A 23,000-nucleotide genomic window follows, 5' to 3' on the forward strand; every position below is an offset into this window, starting at 1 on the left:
TTTGCTTTCCAATTTCCAGAAACTCCTTCCTCAGGAATGGCTCCTCCCGTGTGAAAAGGAGCAAACATTCTTCACTTAATTCGGCAACGGTTGCAGAAGGTTGATCATGTTCTTGGAACGTTTTTGCAAACAAAACTCCTGTCTCCAAAATGAGAACTGGTAAAAGTTGTAGCAGACAGAGCAAAAAACATGTTGATAGTGAGATTTGTGTGTCACCAGGCAATGTTGTTCCCGACAATCTGAGAAAAAGAAATGACTTGCTTTTCTGAAGTAATTTCCCAACTGATTCATAGTACGCCAGAGTGACTGGGAATTACATTGGCGACTTAATGTTGACAGCAAAATTATTAACATATTAATTTTGATTCTTAAATCCAGAAACAAGTGCTAAAATAGATTGTAATGTTCTGAAGGAATAGCTGCTGAGAAATTGAAGATGTGAATGATGATATTTGTGATTGTGAAAAATGAACTGGATACTTACAAATTGAGGTTCCAGGTGAATTATGCTCAGTATAAAATAGCAAACTAATCAATCCAGAGCCAGGCCAGGCTCGCTAAGTCGTAGAGCATGCAGCTCTTAATTTCAGGTTCATGGGTTTGAACCGCAGGCTGGGCACTTTCATTTTCTAACTGGATCGCTGCTCTCCATTCCACTTTCAATGCGGGCACTCCCACTCTTTCGTTCACAGGTCAGTCTCTAAGGAAAAGTGTCTTCATTTCACTGGAAGTGACCAAGACATGTCGATCAATGGAGGCGAAATTATGATTTGTAATGTCGATTTCAATGGTGTAGGTTCCACTCCAACCATGCCCCAACCAAACTGTTTGGAGTCGCGAAAGAAAATGGCCACTTGCTGGGGAGTGGGCAGAGGGACAAAATTAGTTGATTCGGAATGTTCTGATGGAAGTATTCGGTAACTCTCCCTGAATGCTTCACAATTCACACGGAAAATGATCTTTTGCATGCATATACGGGTTGACACAACACACATTTGTTATTTCTCAGTAATGGGTATGGCGGTGGGTTTGGCAGGGTTGTGAAGTTTCAGTGTTGAACCGAAATGATCTGTGGGAATGAGGAAATTAAACATTCCCAGAGCAGGGAGACCTCATCGGGTGGAGATCACGCTCCCATCTTCTGTTTCTGGAACAAAAATAGAACTTGACGGAAAATGTTATCAATTCTGGCAGCATCTTGTAAAGAGAAAGCAGAAACATTTCAAAGCCAGTACCACTTCTTTTTCCATATCTATCTCCATCTGTCTTTCCGCACAGTGCCTTTTAATGGATAACCTCCTTACGTCCACCTTTATCCTGAGCTCCCCTTTTATTAGTTCCTCCAGTCCAGTTTTCCGAGTCTTGATATTTGTTTCAGACATATCCCATCTCAACGTCTTCACCAGGTCTTCCAGGAGGTCCTCCAACTGAATAAGTAAATCTGTTTCTATCTCCTTACGTACCAGATGGCCAGAGACCAGAAGGTAGAAGAGGATGGTTAGTGCTTTCAGCTCAGCTAGTCTGATCTGCGATTGGATCACGGCAGGTTTGTGTCTCAACTCCATTCTCCAGCCGTCTCCCTATAATGCTTATTCCCCCCTGAATTTAGGATCCAGTCTGTTTCTCAGCGTGGGACTGAATCCGGCCCCCACAGTATATATTGACAGCTTGTTGCAATGTCTCTACGTGTGACTGAACTTGGTTTCATTCCCGCGCTGCAAACACAATCTGTTGTGTGCAAACTAACCACCATTGTGGAGCAATTCGATCGGGTCCTTGGCCCAAATGTGTTTCTGTTGGGTAGCAGTTATCATGTTCTCCTCTAACGTGAATGATCCTTGCTTCCAAATGTCGGGCAAACAGAAAGATAGGCTTGTGTCTGAACGCAGGTGAACCTTATTGCTTGGTTCTCTTGTCAGTAAACCTAACTTTGAATAGCCCCGCCCATTCCTGACGCTGCAATGAAAGGGAATACAAGCCCAAATAACTGCTATGTACGATTTTATTCGATATCTATTCTTCCTTGTTCTGAATATTCACGGATATTTCCACCACAGAGGGGAACTGTTTGTAAGAGTGATGAAGGGCTTATGCCCGAAACATCAATTTCGCTGCACTTTGGATGCTGCCTGAACTTCTGTGCTCTTCCAGCACCACTAATCCAGTAAGAGTGCAGTCGGCGAGTCCTGATCTTTTCTTGCACAGAAGAAGTATCAATTTGTGTGAAAATGGCCCGGTTCTTAACCGGTCAGAAATAGTGTTGCGCCGTCCTTACATGAGACAGGCTTCTGGATTGTGTTGGATGGAGCTTCATGGCAGTCTTTTTAGCAAACGTCATTTTGAATTTACTTGTCCATCACTACACTAGTGGTGAAAAGGAATAAAATTCTAAATAATTGCTTCACGAATTTCTCTTCAAATTTGTCTATGCTGCAGTCCTGAATATGCGCCGATGTCTGCAGTACTTGTGGCCGCCCTGTTTAAGAATGAAGTTACGATCTTCCTTTACTCCCAATGCCCCAGGGAAAATTGTTCCAGCCTACATTTACATCACACACGAAACATGCCCGGTTTAAAATCAGGAAGAAACATTTTTGTTCCATTCTTACAGGCGGTAGCCATTTTGATTGACGTCAAAGGAGCATACATGCTTGTTGTTATTATCAGCCAATCAGTTTTGGAATTTGCTCACCCATATCTGCTGCCGTGTTGAAAATGAATATAATCCAGATTAATTACTGTATGAAACTTTGTTATGTTTTATTCTCCTCAGAGAAAGCGAGACGTGGAGATGATGAAGGCTTTATGACAAAATCGTCGATTCTCCTGAGGCTCCAACATGCTGTGCTTTTCCAGCAACACACTCTCAACGAAGTTTCTGCCCTCCCTGGTCCTAAATATAAGTCAAATTGTACACCTTCAATGACCGTGTTGTGTATGGGCAGTTAACAGGCACTGATCATTTCTGTACCAATCATGCTGCATTCGCTTGACATGAGAGGGTGGCCTGGTTCAGTGTCAAGGGTAATTTCCATTTGCTGGTGTCACAGCGAACAGTGGATCTAATGTATGATCTCTGTCAACTGCATCCTAAAGTAGGGTCTGAAATGCTTCATTTGGACACTGTCTGCCGTTTCTCAACCTGTGTGCACCAAAAGCAGTAATCCTCAAACATAGTTAACAGCAATTCACATATTCGATTTTTAAAGCATCGGACACGTTTATGGTTAATCAGTTAGTAACAGAAATGAAAAGAGTTCCATACTCAGATGAACGGATTTATTCAGGCTCTAATGTAGTCACTCTGAAATCTCAGCCATGTTGGAACTGAAACTGAGGAAATATCAGACTTCCTTACGAATGACTTTGTATCTATTTGTTTCTTTCATATCAGCCGAGTCTAAACAGGGAGGAATAGGAAACCGAGGAACATGCAGCACTGGTGGAGCATCATCTATCTGATTCAGTCATCAACAAAATACGTTGAAGCGATTCAGGAGAGAGAGCTTTTCACACAACAAACAAAGAAGAATCACGTTTTATCAACCCCGAACAAAGAAATAAATAAACAGAAATCAAGAATAAGCAGCCGTGTTTCACCCGGAGGCCCACTGAAGATGTTACCTAGTAGGGTGATAAAACGTCTGGAATTGAAACTTCCAGCTCAGGAAGCAAAACTACATCCAGATGAATAGGGGGGTGGACGGGGCTAGTGTCAGAGTGGAGCTGGGATCAGGGTGCTGGGAAGTCCATCATTAGACGCAGGTTACGAAGAGATGGCGATAGTGCGGAACAGAGTGTGGAGAAGATAGCTGAGAACGAAGATGGACATGTAGGACAGTTCAAGAGCGAGGTGCGGAGTTGGAGAATTTGATCTGCGATGAGGGTAGAGGAGGGGAGGGGAGATGAGGAATCTAGTGAAGTTAATGTTAATGCAGAGTGTTTGGAGAGTCCCAAAGAGAAAGATGAGGTGTTCTTCCTCCACTTCTCGAGAAGCTTGTGTTGATAGTGCAGGAGGTCCAGGACTTGCACGTCCTTGATGGAGTGCGAGGGGAAGATGAAGTCATCGGATACAGCACCAGGGAACTGTTTCGTGAGTGTGTCCCAGTGATTTTTCTCTGAAACGCTCTGCATATTAGCGTCCTGTCTCCTCAAAGTAAAGGAAACCACATTGAGAACAACGGATACAGTAGATGATGTGTTGGCATGTGCAGCAATTTCTACCAGATGTGGATGATGCCTATGGGGCGATAGACATGGGTAAGGGGGGTGTTGGGGTGCTAGTTTTTCACCTCTAGCGGTGGCAAGTGAATACCATTTTTCAGCCTTCTGTTCTCCAGGAATTGTCTCATTTTTCAAATCTGCCTTCACAGCTGACATTGCACATACACCTCAGCATTCACGTCAATCTGTTCAGCACTGTCTCCAATCACTTTACTTCCACAATTACAGAAGTTTCACGAGCAGCATTGAGCAATAATGCAGCTTGAGAATTAACTCAGAGTCGGATTGATAAAGTGAACAATCCGAAACATATGTTTGCTCTTTCAATGTGCTTCCCTTTTGTCGTGTTTGCTGCAATAGTAGCTCTTCCCCATCCCGACTTCAGGCAGTCCGACCTCATTTCGCAAAGATGCTTTTTGAGATAATCAATTGAACATTGTTGCGTAAATGCAAACACAGCATAAGGGCCCATCCGAAATTTGAACGGTATATCTAAACCAATGAAAGCTCGAAAGAAAACGAGACACCATGAGCAACGAGCCACAACTCGTTGCACTGCTCTCTCCTCCAACAGCTGACTTTTTCTCAGTGTAAAATCCATTCCACATTGCTCCAGGAATTCCACGCAGTAAAGTTTCCCCAGAATATTTGCTTCCCATTTTGTCTCCTTGTGCCGTGATTCTGTTGTTTGCCCCATAACAAAGAACCGGGCTTTATCCACTGGTGGACATTTGAGGCATTTTGTTTCTACTTGTAAGCTGTGCTGGGAGGCGACAGAGCCCATTCGCTCTTCTGCTTGCGGAGCAATGAGTCAATGACACGGCAAGAAATGCACAACTTTCGTTGCAGAATTTTCCGTAAGTCTGTTATCTAAGAAATAGAAAGATCCTGAGCCGGCGGGGAAGGAAGAACTGGCACTGAAGATTCTTCCTTTAGGTAAATAATATTAGTTCTCTTGTGTGCAGTTTGTTTGCTTTTCAGAATTCGTGTTTTCATAGCAATCCTGCAGAATGTCTCAGGCAAAATGGGTGTCTGTTTCTTTTCTGCAACCGGGTAGCAGTTGACATCTGAGCCACACCTGTCACAAATGAAGAGAATGCAAAAGAAACACTCACTTCCTGACAGCCATCACCGTGGCCCTAAACTGTGCCGCCGCTGACAGTTCAACGCCGAAAGGAGGGTTAAAATGAGCTATTGTTTCGCCATCTGTCCCTGAGACAGAGAGAAGGACGGCATAAAAACATGGCGTCATTCCCTTGCAGACAGAAGTCATACATTCTATCCAGTTCTCTTTGTCAATTATATCTCTCTGAGGTTTTTTACAATCGGTTATGTATGTGCTAACATTTAGTCAAGGTGTCTGTGTGGTGATGCTCTATTCCACATGCTGATCCTCATGCCATTCATGCCCGAAGTAGCAATTGATAACGCCCCGGCTATACGTCAGAAGAGTGTAGGTTCGACTCGTATCTGACTGGAGAGCAATGCAGGTTTTTATTGCACGTATAAAGCAAGGGTCCTCTTTGCTGTGAAGCCGAGTCGACGTTGGAATTTCTGATCTGCAGGGAACTTCAGTCAATGTACCCGAGTTCATCACATTCAATGTCCCAGCTTCATCACAGGAGAGGATGCTGAATTAATGCCACACGCTGCCCAACGGCACATTTCTATTTCCTAAGTCACTGAGCCAACCAATGTGCACCCGAGAATGGCAAGAATATAATGTGAATAGCCAAATTGCAGCTTTGAGAATATTAAGAAACTCTTTGTGAAGCACAGAGTTAAAAATCAAACAGCACCACGTTATAGTCCATCAGGTTTAATTGGAAGTGCATTAGCTTTTGAAACGTTGCTCTTTCATGAGGTGGTTGTGGAGGACACAATTTTAGGGAACAGAATTTATAGCAAATATTTGCAGTGTGATGTAACTGAAATACATTGAAAAATACCTTGCTTATCTGTCGGTTCTTTCATCTGTTCGAATACCGTTATAGTTTCACTTCTTTCATGTGTAAATAAAAAAATTTTTTGTTAAAAGTTGCATTCTCAGTTTAACTGTAACAATTGGTGTTAGCTAGACGATATGTTGAAGATGTTTGTACCCTGTGTTTTCTGTCTATGCCATCAATTTGAGATTGATTCTAATCTCAAACGTGTGGACATGGATACCACCATTACACGTGAGGACACCTCCCACCATGTAAGTGAAGGGACTCATTAGAATGAGACAAAGTTGTCTATCTTATTCGTTGCAAGCAAGGTTGTCCTGAGGCATGGTACATTGGGGAAACCAAGCAAAGTCTACGACAATGGATGAATGGGCCGTGGACAACAAGCAATAGACAGGTGTGTTCCCTTCCAGTTGGGGAACACTTTAGCTGTCCAGGTCATTTGACCTCGGACATTCGGGTGACGATCCTCTGAGGCAGGCTTCGGGATATGCAGCAGCGAAACGTGGCCGAGCAGAGGCTGATAACTAAGGTCCATACCCAAAGGGATGGCCTCAACGGGACCTTGGTTTCATGTCACGCTACAGGTGACCACCATCAAACTATACACACACACAGACACGCCTATACCTACACACAGGCAATACTATAAACACATACACACCGGAGCAAACATATACACAGACAGGCACACAGACACTCTCTCACACACACACCCTTACAGACACACACTCCCATATGCATCCCCTCAGAGACTAAGACCACTCTACACTCATGCATGCACGTATACCCTCTCTCTCACCAACACTGACAATCCCATACCCCAGACACACAAACACTCCCACACTCACACACATGCACCCCCTCACAGACTTAATACACTCTACACTCACTACACACAGATATACACTCTCTCTCACATTTACAACCACCAACACAGACAGATCAAACACACACACACACAGACACACACAGACACGAAGACCCATATGCACACATATATTTTGTGGGTGAATTTGTACTTGCAAAGTTACGTTGTACTCTGCTCAAACACTGCATGAATTCATGTAAAACTCTGTTTTATCACTTTCTCGGTTAGAATAAATCTGAACACCATAGCGTCGACAGAGAATGCAGGGGGCTAACACTAATTGTTATAGATAAACTGACATTACAACTTTTTAAAAAAGATTTTGTGACTTACACATGAAAGAAGTGAAACTATTATGGTATTCGAACCGACGAAAGACTCAACAGATAATCAAGGGATTTTTCAATGCGTAATTTCCGCTACATTACACTATAAAATGTTGTTATAAATTCTGTGCCATACAATTGTGTTCTCCATAACCACCTGATGAAGGAGCGGCGCTCCAAAAGCCACTGTACTTACAATTAAGCCTATTTTATTATAACCTGGTGTTGTATGATTATTAACTTACTATACACCAGTCCAACACTGTCATCTCCAATTCTTTGGGAAGTGGTATCAAAGAGACTGAAAAGTGAACGGTTCCACTCAGCAGGACTATCGAGGCACCTTCCTCTTCCTCAACAGGATGGAAAATTAACTCTGTTGTTCTCAATGAGATAAATCGATCCGAGACATTGAAATGACTCCCATGACACATACTATGCTTTTGTTGTTTTCGCTGTTATGAAAAATGAATTCTTCATTCCCTAGCCTGGAAATGAGCCCGACCACAGCGGTGAATGTGTTGAGTCCTGACCACCAAGCCACAATGGTGACCATCGAGGGTGACTTCATGTGTACGGCGCACGGGTAGCATGACAACTCTCAAGCCCTTTGTAAGCGCTCTTGTCAGAAACAACCGCTTGATTACCGTCATCTCATTTTTCATCACTTGGCCTTCTATGGCTCAGCATCACAAAATCCCATCGAAATACCTAGAACATAGAACATAGAACAATACAGCACAGAACAAGCCCTTCGGCCCACGATGTTGTGCCGAACATCTATCCTCTGAAGGTTATGTGGGTTTCTGTTTCTCCGACGCTTACAGACAATGAGCTCCAGATTCAAACACCCACTGGCTGATTAAGTTTTACTGTATACTTCATTCACACTGTGTGCCTCTATCAGTAAATCTATGCCCCGCGGTAATCAATCAAGAGGAGGCGCTTCGTTCAGTCTACCCTATCTATATCCCTCAGTATTTTGTATCTCCATCATGCCTTTTCAAAATCTCTTCTTCCGTAAGAAAAGTAATCTCAGTCTGTCCAATCTCCTGTTCATAACTCAGACTCTTCAACCATTCAGTATCCTGTTGAATCTCTTCTGCACCGTTTCCACTGATATTATATCCCCGCTGTATGTGAATTGCAGAACTGCACACAATATTGTGGCTAGAGGGAAATGAACAAATGAACTAAATGACGCAGAAAGCAACAAAAACTGTTCTCTTCCAATAAATTACCTTTTGCTCAATACTGTGTTGGTGTCCTTTTCCTAAGCGTGATGCTCTAATAATTTCTGGTCAGGATCAGTTAAATCTGCTATATGAGGATTAATCACACAGCTGCGACATCTGAATGCACCGACTGGTTTGAAGGTCCCGACAGTGGGTTAGGGGCACGTCCACCCAGCAACAGTACCATAGCTGCACAGGCTGCATGATGTCAATGTGAGTGTTAGATTGTGCAATTGCTCAGTGAAATTGCTGGAGCGATGTAAAGGTTGGATAATGATTGTGGGAGGGATGAAAATCTCCGAGAAGTGTTGGGTTTGAATCCATTTGTTTGAAATGTTGAGATGATATAAAGCGGGTGTTTGAAGGCGCAAAATCATCACTTCGAAGAGTATTTTCACGTAATATATGACTGATTCCTACCCGTGTTTGCTAAGTACGTATTACATGGCATAAAACGGGACAGATGCATGTCGCCGTCACTCAGATTGGAACTGAACTTGCAGCGGCCACAAGACAAAGCACGCTACCGGCCGAACATGTAAAACACAAAGTAAAAAGCAATAAGGTTAGTGACAAAGGATATATCAGGAACAACACTGCAAGCACCACAGAAAACGTTGTCAAACAGTGACTGAGCAGTGGGTACTCAGAGCTGGCGGAATCTGTAAATAAGAGTTTGTTGAAGGCTGAGATTGATATATTTCTACAAATTCTCAAAAGATTAGGGGATACCGCAGGGTATTGTTGAAATGAATTTCCCAACAAGAATGTAGTTTCACGTCGGTTATTTCAAAAATTTGGTCACAAAAGCAAGTAAACACTGCTATATAATATGTTGTAATCCTAGTTCATATGCCCAGAGTCGGAGAAACTGAGTGGTAATGGGGGTGGGGAGAAGCACGCGAATCTGACTCCAGTGATGCAATCAATGAGTGTGATGCACAGGAACAGTTACTGGTACAGAGGCGCTTGGAATGCCAGGTTGGGAGCTCCAACTTCAGCTGAGCACATTCTATTGTTGCGGAGCAGGGAGAATTGGGACATCAGACTGAGAGTTTGACCGTCCCATGGAGCATCTTCGTTTGACATGGAGCAGCAAGGAGTATTGGAATGTCAGGCTGGGAGTTCCAACTTCACCTGCAACAGTTCCTTTGAGAACGGAGCATTGGAACGTCAGGCTGTGAGCTCCAACGTCAACGGGTGCATTTCCTATTGATATGCAAAAGGGGGGATTTGGACATCAGGCTGGGAGTCCAACCTCACCAGGAGCAGCTTCTGTTGTCATGGCACAATAGTTCATGATCAAGACCTATTTGGAGCTCCATCCACGGCTCTTCCTCCAAAAACAAACGTGACGCAATTGGTGCTATTCCTATTTTGCCAGAATTCGAAATAAACTGCCTTAAATTTCTTCCAATTTGTATATTCTTTAATGGCTATCTAATGCATCTCTGACTTTTCCCTTCCTTGACCTGTGTGTTGCCATTTCTAGAGAAATGTTGTACACCAGTATCCATTGGAAAAAAACAACATCTACCAGAGTTACCTCGAAAACATTCACTCACATCGTGTTTCCTATCAGCATTGGATTCCAATTTCCCAATTACTCCATTTTCCACTGTCCTGATGATGCGGCCTTCCATTCCCATCTGTCCAAAATGAATTCCTTTGTCCTTAACTGGGGATTCCTCTATTCTACTGTAGTCAACAGATATCTTACTGAAACAAAAAAAAAATGAATCAACAAAAGAGGTGATCAAGTTTCATCTGGGAACTGAAAAAAATGTAGCCGCCACACAGCTAATACTTTAATGTCGACAACAAAATTCTCTTAGGAAAACAGAAAGCACAGTATGGAGGAAATGTCTGAATGGTAAAACAATACAGCAGGCATAATTGAGATATCATCTCTCAAACATCAATGGGTGTGTAAACAGAATGAAAGGGGCTGAAAGCACATAATTTCTCAGTTATATTACAGCAACCTCTTTAGCACGAAAAAGCCGAAGGAAAGGAACAGCAGTTCTAGAGTTAATCTTTCGAAATGCAATTGGCCTTGTGGATGAATTACCAGACTGTGATTACTTTTCAGCTGCTTCATTTTATATTTAGCTTAAGTATGGAACAAGATAAAGATAATGAGGGTAATGCTTTGATGCTAAATAAATACCGACAGGACTGTGAATGTTGAAAATCAGGAAGAAAGAAAACAAAAGTTGCTAGAAAGTTTCAGCAGGTCGAGCAGCATCTGTGACGAGACATCAGAGTTAATGTTTTGGGTCAGGTCTGAGGAAGTGTCCCTGACCCCGAAATGTTAACTCTGGTTTCTTTTTTACAGATGTTCCCCGACCTTCTGAGCTTTTCCAGCATCTTTTGTTTTCGTTCCTGTTAAAGCTTGGCTCAGTGGTGTGGACAAATCTTATGAATCACTTAGATATGTTAACTGAAGCGCTGAAATATTTCAGATACGACACCCTTCGACTCAAGATGACACTTTTCCCCATTATCAATCCCGGGATTTAATAGTCACTGACACATTGGATTCAATATATTCTTTCTGCTCCTTCAGCCATCTGTAATTTTCAACTCCAAAACGCATGTTGGACAGTCAAGGTAAAATCACGAACTCCAAAGGAAGTTCCAGCCTAGACTTAAACTGTGTGTGAAGGTCACTCGGAGTCTCCAATCAATATGAATTAATTTAGTCGCTCATTGACTATGCCCTGAAAATACACACAGGTTTTGTTCCATGAAAAAAAACCTCCTTTATCTCCGAAGTAAATAGTTCCTTGTTGCTGATAATGATTTTCCATGAACTGTAGATTGCAGTTAGGTCAGAATTACTCTTACTCTGAATGCTTTTACTCTGTTGTTTCTCATTTCTCATTAAATAATTGATTCCTGCACAGTGACTGTTCTGTTGTTCAAACACAGAGATGCAGCTCCCTCTGGGAAGCTAAATTATTAGCTGAGTGTTTCCAATACAGTTACAAAGGTGAAAAGATGTCTGAATGAGGAAATGAGTCGCAATTCTTTAGAGGGATCGTGGACAAGTGGTGAAAAATGGGACTAGATCATTTTAGGATATCGTGTAGGCATGGGCAAGATGGCCACAAGGCATGTTTTACCTTGCCGAACAGGTCTATGAGTCCAAAAGATTCTGTGCAAACAGACAGAGGGAAGATTAAAATATCAGATTTTCCTAAGGTTAACATGTTGTTCTGCAATCTGTAACTTCGAAATAGCCAATTCATTAAAGCAAGTTTATAAACAAACCTAGTCTGGTTTGATAGTGTCACGCATGAGGAAACAAGCAAACGCTGAGCCTTCCAAAAATGAAATAAGCCAGGATCATCTCTTGCTTGTACAAGAACGTGTTTATATGAATTTGAGGCATCATTATGATATGGTAAATGAACAGAATCTGATTTTAACTTCGGGAGGAATATCTATGAGAGTGGGGGCGATCAATCCATTTCTTTCAATATGTATTTTTAAGGGAAGTTTATCAGTTAAACATGACTGACGTTCTTTTCAGGAATCAATCTGATCACGGTGGAGGTAGATTTGATGTCGAGCAAATGGATCTTGGGAAGGGTTGTGTGCGATATGGCTGAAACAGTTTAGTTGGGTGGACATTAGACGGGGAAAATCTAAAGGTCATTTTTTTCAATTCTGGCAAGTGACAACAACTCAGTGTTTTACTGTTGCCAGAACAATGAGAGACATGGCCTCTGACTGTATTGTATATATTCTGGGATTTCTGCTCCCACATGACAGGCTGGCCAGCAAATTATCAATTGATCTTACTAATGGTAAAGTAACAAGTTACCACGAAAATAAGATTGAAGACTAGGATATCCAGAATAAGATACTTGGAAAAGTGTGTCCATGTGGTTGGAAACTTGGCATCTGTTTGATACCTCCGTTCATTGTTTCATACCACTGATCTGGAATATTTCCCAGGTAATGACATTTATAAATGGCATAAATATTAGTCGGATCGTTAACCATGGGGAAAGAGTGTGTAAATTGCAGGATGATCTACATAAAGCGGTCATTTGGAGACAAATGTAACAATCAAGACACAACATTTTCGCAGAGATGAATATATGTCGACCACGCTGTGACGCCGAAGAATTGGTGACATACCTTCCAGGCATGATGGTAATTTTTCAAGGTTTGTGCGAAGATTTGTAGCTCGGGTGATCGTTGTTGTGGTTCTGTTCGCCGAGCTGGAAGTTTTTGTTGCAAACGTTTCGTCCCCTGGCTAGGCAACATCATCAGTGCTTTGGAGCCTCCTGCGAAGCGCTTCTTTGATGTTTCTTCCGCTATTTATAGTGGTCTGTCCTTGCCGCTTCCGGTTGTCAGTTTCAGCTGTCCGCTGTAGTGGTTGGTATATTGGGTCCAGGTCGATGTGTTTGTTGATGGAGTTTGTGGATGAATGCCATGCCTCTAGGAATTCCCTGGCTGTTCTCTGTCTGGCTTTCCCTATGATAGTGGTGTTGTCCCAGTCGAATTCATGTTGCTTGTTGTCTGTGTGTGTGTGGCTACTAGGGATAGCTGGTCGTGTCGTTTCGTGGCTAGTTGATGTTCATGTATGCGGATTGTTGCTGTCTTCCTGTTTGTCCTATATAGTGTTTTGTGCAGTCCTTGCATAGTATTTTGTACACTACATTAGTTTTGCTCATGTTGGGTATCGGGTCCTTCGTTCTAGTGAGTTGTTGTCTGAGCGTGGCTGTTGGTTTGTGTGCCGTTATGAGTCCTAAGGGACGCAGTCGTCTGGCTGTCAGTTCAGAAACGCTCCTGATGTATGGTAGTGTGGCTAGTCCTCGTTCTGTGGTGTTTCTCTTAGGCATCTGTTGATGAACATGCCACAACCCAAAGTACCGTAAATTTATCAAGATGTTTTTTGTCTGTTCAATGAAATGCGTAATGACAGAACGTGTGACCTTGTGTGAGTGGATTTGCTTGAGTGTCTTTCAGAGTGAATGTAGCAGTCAGAAGATATAAGAGTGTGTGTGCGTGCGCAAGAGTGTGTGCGTGTATATATGTATGTGTGCATTTGTGTGTAAGGGAGTGCAAGTCTGTTTGTGTGTGAATGTCTGTGCCTCACGGTATGGTTTGATATTTATACGGATTTGCATTAAAGAGTAAACATGTGGGAGTGCAACGGGGTGAAAATATTTGCCTAAGTAGGTAAGAGTGAGAGTTTTGCAGATATCTGAGGGAGTCAACAGAATATGCGATTCTGGGAAAGCAACAAGTGATTAAGATTGAAGGTATGTGATTGGAGGGGGTTTGCTCACACGCTTGCATGACCTCAAACAAAATCGCACAGACGCACATTCTGAAAAGAACACACGTACGTGTGCATGTGCAACAGGCATGCTTATAAACGTGTCTTTGGTTATGACTTTCTGGCCTTCATAGTAAGAAGACTTGAGTGCAGGAGTAAGGATGTCTTTTTGAAGTTACACAGGGACTTAGTGAGACCACGATTTGAGTATTGTGTGCAGTTTTGATCTCCAAGCCTGAGGAAGGACATTCTTGTTCTTTTGGGAGACCAATGAATGTTCACCAGACTTATTCCCAGGAAGGACATCAGAAGGCCGGATAGAGAAGACTTGCATTCGCTGGATTTTAGAAGAATGGGCGGGTGTGTGTGTGATTTAACAGTAAAGTATAAAATCTCAATGGAACGTGACAAGTTAGATATGGAAGAATGTTCCTGATGTTGGAGACATCCAGAAATAGGCTTAACAGGGATCTCAGTCCTGTCAGTCACTTGTCAGTCCAAATGGCAAGAGGATAAGGATCGACTGAGCCAAGTTTAAATATCCCTAGCCCCTGTCACTGAAAGCCTATCTCTTCCCCAATCCCAGTTTATCCAGTCTGCTCCCAGCTCCCGGAATACACATCCCCGTCATTTCAGAATCGTCAGCAAACATCTTTATGGGATTAAAGGGGAATGTGAGAGAAAACAGCTGGTCAATGGTTTATCCCAGGTCTATCATTGTACATTCCCCACCCCCACTGGGCCCAGACTTGGAATACAGACTGAAATTCAACACCCAGAGCAGGAACAAAACATAACACAAGATGAACAAATCAGTTTAATCCACAAACGACCACAATATTTTTTGCAGAATTTTGTTGGAATTAATCTAAGTATGTAATGTCAGCAAACTTATAATTGAGGATTACAGGAATGATAAATGCATTTTAGAATTGAACAAACCATGCTTACAATTTCACATGAGAATACTTTGCAAACAAATTTGATGATAGAATTGATCGGAAGTGTACAAATAAATTTGAACATTAGGGAAACACCTAACAGATTCAACTGGAATCACTGGGTCCAATATGTCCGGGCGCAGTGACATGACCCGCATGTCATTTAATGATGATTAACTGGGCCAGCACCCATACCTCAGACAGAGGGAGGCACACGTGTCTGGGATTGTTCCTCCCTGACCCCGACTGTATTGACGCTTGTGTCTTTCACAAATTAAATTTTCGAGTTGCAATGTTCATAGGAGATTTCAGTAAGCAGATGGACAGGGGAATTCAGGTTGGAAGTAGATTACAAAAAACTGAATTAGGGAAATATCCACGATGTGTCTTTTTGCATTAGCTTTTGGTGGAGTCCACGAGGGAACAGGCAATAACTGGAATTCGTGTTGTGCAATGAGGCCGACATGATGTGCGATCTTAAGGTGAAGAAATTCTTCTGTTACAGTGATCATAATGTGATTGAATTTCCCCTGCAATTTGAGAGGGAGAAGAGAGTATCAGTGTTAATGTTATTATAGCTGAATAAAGGCAGCTACAGAGCCATGAGGGAGAGGCTGAGTAGAATTGACTGAGAGAGGAGTCTAGAAAGAAGCACAGTGGTACAGCAATGGCAGGTGTTTCTGGGATAATTCAGGAGACACAGCAGACATTCATCCCCTGGAAAAAAGAATACTGGTACATGGATAATTAGGCAACAATGGCAGACTAGGGAGGTCAGGAATAGCATAAAAACAAAAGCAGAAACATATAATGTGGTGAACGGCACTGAGAAAACAAAGAATTGGAAGCTTATAAACACCAAAAGAGGACAACAAGAAAAGATATAAGCAGGGAGAAGATTAAATATGAGGACAAGCTAGCCAGCAAGATAATGATGTCTGTAAGATTTCCTTTAGATATATAAAGGGCAAAAGAGAGGAACACGTGGACATTGAGCTACTGGAAAGTGGCGCTAGAGAGGTAATAGTCAGAAATAAGGAAATGTCTCAGGAAATGAAAAATTACGTCGTGTCAGCCTTCAAGGTGGAATATACGAATAGGAAAAAATCAGCATTTCTTCATCTACTGGCTGTGGGTGGGGGTGGGGTGGGCACGTCAGACAAATCTGCAAGAGTTCTTTGAAGAATTAACGAGCATGTCAGACTAAAGAAAGCCAATCAATGTTATCCATCTTGATTTCAATAAGGCTTTTTGTCAAAATGCCACGCAGGAGGCGACTGAGTAAGGTAAGGACCAATGATTTTAGAGGCAAGGTGCTTTCACAGATAAAAGCCAGGCTGTCTGGCAGAAAGTTGAGAGTAGGGGTAAAAGGGTATTTCTTAGGGTACCAGTCGGTGGCAAGTGGTGTTACACAGGATTTCGTTTTGAAGTCACAATATCTTACTTTATACATTAGCGATCTAGATGAAGGGACTGAGGGCACACGATACAAATATCTGAAGAAAGGCAGGTCGCATTGAGGACGGGAAGTCTGCAGAAGGATTTGGAAAAGACATGACAGTGGGCAGAGAAGTGCCAGATGTAATACAACGTGGTACTTTGGGAGGAACAACAGAGAAGTATTTCATAAATGGGGAGAAAATTCAGAAGTTTGAAGTGCAACGAGAATTGGGAGTTCCAGCCTAGAATTCTCTCAAGGTAAATTTGCAGATTGATTCAGTAGTCAAGAAGACAAACGTAATGATAGCATTTATTTCGTGACAATGTGAATATAAAAGAAAAGATGCATTTCAGAGACTCCATAAGGTTCTAGTCAGGCCATATTTGGAGTCTTTTGAGCAGTTTTGGGCCGCATATCTCAGGAAGAATGCATTGACCCTGGAAACTCTTCAGAGGATGTTCACGAGAACGGTCCCAGGAATGAAAACCTTAATTTATGAAGAACATTTGTGAACTCTGGGTCTATACGTAATGGAGTTTAGGAGAAAATGGGGAACGTAATTGAAATTTACAGAATATCGAATGGCATGAACAGAGAGTAACCCACGCAGACCCATTTCCCTCTAACTAATTCACCCAAAGCTAGGGACAATTTAGCATGGAGAATTCACCTAACGTGCACATCTTTCGACTGTGGAAGGAGACCAGAGCACCCGGAAGAACCCACGTAGACACGGGGAGAATGTGTAAGCTCCACACAGAGAGTCGCCCGAGGCTGAAATTTTACCTGGTTCTGTGAGGTAGCAGTGCTAATTACTGAGACAAAGTGCAATGTTCTGAAAAGCAGCAACAAAGCGGAGCGACAGTGTCATGATGATTTCACCAGCGACCTTCCACTCAGTGTAAGTTAGTGTCTCTCGCATTAGCTCAGCGTTTCAAGCAGGAAGCTTTTCACACGCCTGAAGGGACAGATAACCTCGCACAGAAAAATGCTTCAATGAACTGAATAAGTTGACGTAATGTTCTGCACCATCTTATTTGTTTTGTATTCCTTTAAAGCATTATGTCAATTGAACTTGTTTTACTCTGTTGCTGAGCTGCTCTCTCGTTTTAACCTTTGAACAATAACGTCTGCAGCTCATTGACTGGTCAGCCTTATCCAGCCATGGGAACAGTGTCAGCAATTAACTGAGCAGCATTCTGTGTACAATTCTCCAATGACCGAAACTCCCAACTGCACTACTGAGGCAGCATTTTCTGATTTCAGTGTGCCGTCGTCTGTTCCAGTTTCATTCGATTTGAACTTGTGAGTAGAGATCAGGCAGACGGGTACTGTAGAAGCGTCACTGGACCGGAGAGGTTAACTCTGCTTTCTCTTCTCCAGATGCTGCTCGTCCTGCTGAGCAATTTCTGCTTTTGGTATACAAATGATACTTGCTTTTTGCGACAATCTTAAAAGTAAAGCTGTGATCTGACCGACGTCCTACAAAAAAAAAAGACAGGAAAAGAAAGCTATTTCCATTGTTAGCGCATATTGAAAGATGAACCAGAGTCCGAGAATTTTGGCCAGAGCATTTCAGAGAAATGTTATGAAGGGTGGAAAGGTTTGGAGCTTGCTTTCACAAACTGTAGTGGATCTGGTTCAGTTGTTCAGGTTAAATCTGAAACACGTTTTTTTTATTCATCAAAGGAATTCAGGGATGTGCACCTGGTTTTGATTTGTAAAACTTCATCTAAATATCATCTCTGCTGGAAACTCCACTCCTCACGATTTCTGGTCAGAGATTCAAAGCTTGACAGACTTCCTCCTGATTCTGTCAAGTCGAGTTGTTCGAAGGTAGAGATGTGTAGACTTACAGAGTAAATATCACAACAGTTCAAACACCCACACGATGTCACTCAGGGAGACCTGCATGCTCTGTTCTGCTGTACTTGATTAAGACACATTGAGCTGTCTTTTTCAAATATTATGCAGGTTCTGATTACCTTGTCCTTGATCCTATTGTGTTAACAATCAGGATTTGGAATAGATTATCCTTTATTTTTACGTGTTTTCAATATATAAAATACAGTGATCCAGTGTGTACTGTCCCTCGTACATAGGAGCCATTCACATTAATTAGCAATAAAGACTGTCCAGTTTTGCTTCTCTGCTGTGACAGAATGCTGCGGACAGCGTTAGTCTCTGGGTTTCCCAGCTCACTCCATGCCACGGAGAGTGTGCCATTCTGGTCCTCTCAGACCATTTCGCCGCTCGGACCTTACTCCACCTTGAAGTGAGAGTCCTGTTAGAGGTTTCACAGTCCTCCTGACAGTCTCTGCAACCAAGCAGCCTCTGTAAACGTCACAAATCCAGATCCCATCAGAAACCCTTCCTGCCAAAAAGCTTTGACAGGGCAAGTTTGAGAAAAAAAATAAAGAGAATAAGGAGCAAGTAAAAAAAGGAAAAATTGTAGCACTGGAGTCCATATGCAGCTTACTCTGGTGCCCACAGCCTGTATTTAGTGCACTGCCAAAACTCTCCCCTAATCCAAGAAGGCTAAAGGTGGGTTTATTGACATGTCTCTTCATCATTCCATAAATTGAGTTGGGAGTCAGGTTTCGAATGCGGTACAGTACCTGCTAGAGTGGGACTGAGAATTGTGGGGTCTCTGTTACACTCATTCAAAAGGTTACGTTGTAACCAATCGAATTCACAGGCTTCCACCTGCTCTCTGAAGAGTGGGCAAGAGGTCAGTCCATGTCCAAACTCGGTAATCCTTGAAGTTATTGGGCTGTAGGACAATCTTAGGGCGGCACGGTGGCACAGTGGTTAGCACTGCTGCCTCACAGCGCCAGTGACCTGGGTTCAATTCCCGCCTCAGGCGACTGACTGTGTGGAGTTTGCACGTTCTCCCCGTGTCTGCGTGGGTTTCCTCCGGGTGCTCCGGTTTCCTCCCAGAGTCCAAAGATGTGCGGGTCAGGTGAATTGTCCATGCTAAATTGTCCGTAGTGTTAGATAAGGGGTATATGTAGGGGTATGGGTGGGTTGCGCTTCGGCGGGTCGGTGTGGACTTGTTGGGCCGAAGGGCCTGTTTCCACACTGTAAGTAATCTAATCTAATCTTAGGAGGCGTGAAAGTGTTAAAATTGAAACACGTTCAATTCCAAACACTTCTACTCACACAGTGTGCCTGTCTCTGGTGGCAACATTTTACTAATACTCTCTGGAAGGGCCAGCGGGAATTTCTGATCAGTAATTCACTGCTACTTACCCATTTTTCTTCAGGGTTAATTTGCTCGTTGGTGTCGTTCACTCCTGTGGAAAGTGTGGTGTTTTCCTCTTCACAACTTGCTAACATTTGGTTTGAGCAGCTGTTGTTCATTTTCAGTGGAGGCATACTGTGGAGATTTCATTTTCGTATTTACAGGCAGAATTTCCTATACACCACTTTAGTATGCAGTGCGACTGGAGTCCTCCATCGTGCAGCCACTGCTCTGTCTGATTCACTGTCACTTACTCCTTTGATCAATAAGTGATTGTTCGTTGTCAGAAGGTGTGAACAAAATATTGCATTGATAAAACTGCGGCTACAGTTCACGAAACTATCTGCACCGTGTTCTGTTTGAAAAACATCCCCTTCTATTTTCAATATGTGTCTATGAGGATAATGAACAATTTGTCATTTCACTGGAGAACAACGTTAAGCTATTTTACTGAGACGTGGTGAGTGACATTAGATTCGCTTATTGCGTTTTTATCCCCTTTACTGCCTTTCGCTTTAATTCTGTTGTTCAATGCTCTGGCAGTCAGAAGCATTTTATTGACCAATCGAGTCTGGAATAGGCAGAAGGCTGAAGGAGGGAATCGCAGAGACCCAGAGACGGAGAGCAGAAGGAAGCCTGTGATTTTATTCTTTACTGGCTCTGGGAGCTTGATCCTCCTGTGGTTAATCATTGTTGCATTTTTAAAATATTATGCTATTCAAGCAATCTATAATGACGACTACTCGTCTTTTCTGGACAATTTCAGTTTAGTTGGATACATGCTGCAGTCACGAAGTTGGTGCACAAACATATTTATTTTTGCACCGAAATTGTCAAGGTTCAGAACGAAGATGATTAACGCAGGAACATACTTGCTTACACAGATTCCTTTAGTTATGTATAAATAAAATCCCCCTGTGAAGCCCACAAGGTAATTTTGCTTCCAGATCATGAAATAACTGTTTTATTAACAAATGCGTCAACGTTTATTACTTGTCCCCAGTTGGCCATTGAGATAGTGACGGTGAGCTCCCTTCCTGAACTGCGGCAGTCCATATACTATGGGTAGACACACAATATTATGAGAGACGGATTTGAAAGACATTAAATCGGCGACAAGGAGGGAATACGATACATTTTGAAATCAGAGTGGTGAATGGCTTGGAGGTGGTGGGGCGAGCTTGAACGTGCATGTTCTATTACAACTGTCAGTCTAGATGAAAATGGTTGAAGGTTTAAAATATGGTGTCTGAGGATCTTTGATGAATTGTTGCAGTATATCTATTGGATAGTGCACACTGCAGCTGCAGTGCATCAGTGGTAGAGGTAATGGATGTTTGTGGGCATGTTGACAATCAAGCAGGCTTTTTTTTATCGGATGGTGTCGAGCTTCTCGTGTGTTTGTTGGAACTGCACACATGCAGGCAAACGGGGAGTATTCCACCACACCCCTGACGGAGAGTCCTTATTCCAGTAAAACGACAGAGTTGTGCTGAGAAGTTGGGGGTTCCACATAGTAGTACAATCCAGATCAATTTTCCTGGGAATTGGCATTTCGTATTGGGTCACACCAATCAGCTTGGAACCCTTTGTAAGTGTCCATCAATATACAAATCATTCATAGGGTTCTTCTGCAGTTAGATAGAATAGTTAATTTGGAAACGTTTCATTTCAACAGACACCATATTAATGTCGTAAACAGTCAACTGTTTTGATGTGATAAATTGCGGCAGGAAATTGCATGGCATTGTCAGAACAAGCACACCAAAATAAATGTTAACAAATGGCTGTGCTCCCTACTTTTCAGCATCGCACTGCACAGTCCCGAGATTCTGTTACTCCCATGATTTCTACTCTGACATTTCCTGGCATAGGGTGAATGGTGAAAACAGTGCAAGGAAGCCCCCTTTTGCTGAAAATGATTACATGCGCCTTCTGGTGGCATCCCCATGCACCGGCATGGGGGTGGTGGAGGATGAAAACGCTCAAGGACTCAACCAGAGACGGAGAGAAACAGCATCATCCAAACTGACAGCAGCATCAACACCACAATCTCACACGGAAAATATTAACAGAGATTGACGCAGACGCAAAATGGTGGTGTGGGCAGCGTTGGAATTGGACTGACGTCCCTAAATGTGGAACATGCTCATGTTGTACTCCCTCTGCAATGTGGAAAATATTTGTCTTTTCTGTTTACTTTCACAATTTCCAAATCCGAAATAACTGAAGGGTGGAGGGGATGAGTCCAGCACTGAGCACATTCGTGTCGTTCTCCTCATAATCAGGGACAACATCGCAAGACATCAGGTAAAACCGTTCTGTCTCAAACAACATTGTTTTAAGAACAATACAAATGTGCAATGTGAGAGATACGCAGACTCTGATGTTTTCTCCAAACTAAAAACCTGCTGCTTGTGCAGTGGCATGGGGAGTCCAGCAGAAGGTGGCACTGTATCACATTAAACTAAGGAGGTGCTGTCAGAGAGGGAGATACATAGATAGAGAGAGAGAGTGTGAGAGAGAGATAGAGAGAGTCATGGGGACATCGAGATTTGCAGCATGGAAACAGACCTTTCGTTCCAACCCATCCATGTTGAAAAGATGTCCCAACCCAATCTAGTACCACCAGCTGGCACCCGGCCCATATCCCTCCAAACCCTTCCTATTCATATTCCCATCCAAATGCCTCTTAAATCTTGCAATTGTACCAGCCTTCACCACTTCATCTGGCTGCTCATTCCATACACGTAAAAGTCTCTGTGTGAAAAACTTGCGCCTTAGGTCTCTTTTCTATCTTTCCCCTCTCAACCTAAACCTATGCCCTCTAGTTCTGGAATCACCCACCCCAGGGAAAAGACTTTGCCTATTTACCCCCTCCAGGCCCCTCATAATTTTGCAAACCTCCATATGGTCACCTTTCAACCTCCGACACTCCAGTCAAAAGAGACCTGGTATGTTCAGCCTCTCTCTATAGCTCAAATCCTCCGACCCTGGCAACATCCTTGTAAATCTTTTCTGACCCCTTTCAAGCTTCACAACATCCTTCGATATGAAGGAGGCCAGAATTGCACGCAATATTCCAACAGTGACCTAACTAATGTCCTGTACAGCCGCAACTGTCCTCCCAACCCCTGTACTCAATACGCTGACCAACAAAGGAAAGCATACCAAACGCCTTCGTCACTATCTTATCCACCTGTGACTCCACTTTCAATGAGCTATGAACCTGCACTCCAATGTCTCTTTGTTCAGTAATACTCCACAGCAACTTACCATTCAGTTTGCAAGTACTGCTAAGATTTGCTGTCCAAAAATGCAGCACCTGGCATTTATCTGATTTAAACGCCATCTGCCACTTCTGAGTCCATTGGCCCATCCTGTCAAGATCCTGTCGTAATCTGAAGTAACTCTCTTTGCTGTCCACTGCATCTCCAATTTTGTTGTCATCTGCAAACTTTCTAACTGTA

Source organism: Hemiscyllium ocellatum, chromosome X (assembly GCF_020745735.1).
Source record: "Hemiscyllium ocellatum isolate sHemOce1 chromosome X, sHemOce1.pat.X.cur, whole genome shotgun sequence".
In the NCBI taxonomy this organism is placed as follows: Eukaryota; Metazoa; Chordata; class Chondrichthyes; order Orectolobiformes; family Hemiscylliidae; genus Hemiscyllium; species Hemiscyllium ocellatum.